Source organism: Silene latifolia, chromosome 9, assembly GCF_048544455.1.
Source record: "Silene latifolia isolate original U9 population chromosome 9, ASM4854445v1, whole genome shotgun sequence".
NCBI classification, from domain to species: domain Eukaryota; kingdom Viridiplantae; phylum Streptophyta; class Magnoliopsida; order Caryophyllales; family Caryophyllaceae; genus Silene; species Silene latifolia.
In genome coordinates this window covers 12843352-12844761 of record NC_133534.1, presented here as the reverse complement: position 1 = coordinate 12844761, position 1410 = coordinate 12843352, and the positions used below count along the sequence as shown (strand labels likewise).

The window sequence follows — 1410 nt, the reverse complement described above, 5'->3', positions numbered from 1 at the left end:
CATATGGAAACCTTTTGCGATTATTGTGAAGCTATCTCTCAAACGGGCGTGACTCAAGACCAAATAAGATGGGCCTTATTTCCTTTTTCGTTAATCGGCACCGCAAAGCAATGGTTGAAGGGCCTTGATAAGGCCACCCTTGGAATAGATTCTTGGAAGAAGTTAGCTCTAGCTTTCTACAAAAAATTCTACCCACCGGAAAAGACTAACATGCTAAGAGCTCAAATTACGGGTTTTAAGCAAAGGGATGAAGAATCTTTGTATGAAGCTTGGGAGCGGTTCAAAGGTATTTGTCACTCATGTCCTCACCATGGACTTAGCGAATGGTTTTTAGTGCAACAATTTTGGAATGGTTTATATGAAGATTCAAGGAACATTCTCAATATGGGATCAAATGGAATGTTCACCGAAGTTGATGACAATCAAACATGGAACAAGATTGAGGAAATGGCGGTCCATAATTCACAATATAGTAGACCTCGCAAGGCTACTAGAGGAGGAAAGTATGAAGTGGACTCCGTTACTCAATTGGGTGCTCAACTTAGTGCTCACATTGACACAATCAACTTGAAGTTTGAACAAGCTATTGCTAGACTTGAGGAAAACTCAAAAACATCAAAGCATCATGTCAATGCCATGACGGCATCCTCATCAATCCCAAGCGGGATATGTGAGAATTGTGGAACCTTGGGTCATGACTCAAGTGAGTGTAGGGGAACAACCGAACAAGTTAATGCTTTCCAAGCTTACAAAAGTGGTACCCCTTATTCAAATATTTACAATGAAAACACCAAGTTCCATCCAAATCTCTCATACAAAAGCCAAAATGTTCAAAACCCTCAAACAACATACACTCCACCACCCATGAGAAATCAAAATCAACCAAGGAAGAAGATGATGGCCTCATTGGCCAAGAGAAGAAATTGGGAGAGTTGTCACCATCTAAGCAAGAGATTTTCAATGATCAACTCAATGAAGTTTGTGGTCTTTGGGACGACGAGTTTGAAGGGATTTTTAATCCCTACATTGGGCATGCCATCGATCATGATCAACAACAAGGGCCACGATCTATTGAGGACATCTACCACAACAATGAACAAGCTTTTGATTACTTTTTCAAGGTGTTAAGCAACATCAACAACACCTTGAACATGCCCCCTTGACATCTCATCAAGAATGAGAGTTTGGTGGAGTCCTCCCTAAACCACCACTTGTAAATATTTCTAACTCCCTAACTTATTTTTAAATTTTTGTATTGCATTTTTGTCATTTTTGGATTTTATTTACTTTGATCAAAATAATTGTCATGTAAGAGAGAAGTGAGGGAGGGACTAACAATTTCAATTGATGTGTAGTGCTTTACCTTAGTGTGGGGATGGCAATTGCCTAGGCTATTCATGCCTTAGTAGT

General features: G+C 39.7%; 1 non-coding gene across 1 annotated transcript; it reads right to left on the bottom strand.

Annotated features, from left to right (window-relative positions):
• Window positions 1-210: 210 nt before the first annotated feature.
• Window positions 211-317, bottom strand: LOC141604372 (small nucleolar RNA R71). Its single transcript, XR_012526074.1, has one exon. It is a non-coding gene; the product is annotated as a small nucleolar RNA R71 (small nucleolar RNA).
• Between the last annotated feature and the right edge of the window lie 1093 nt (window positions 318-1410).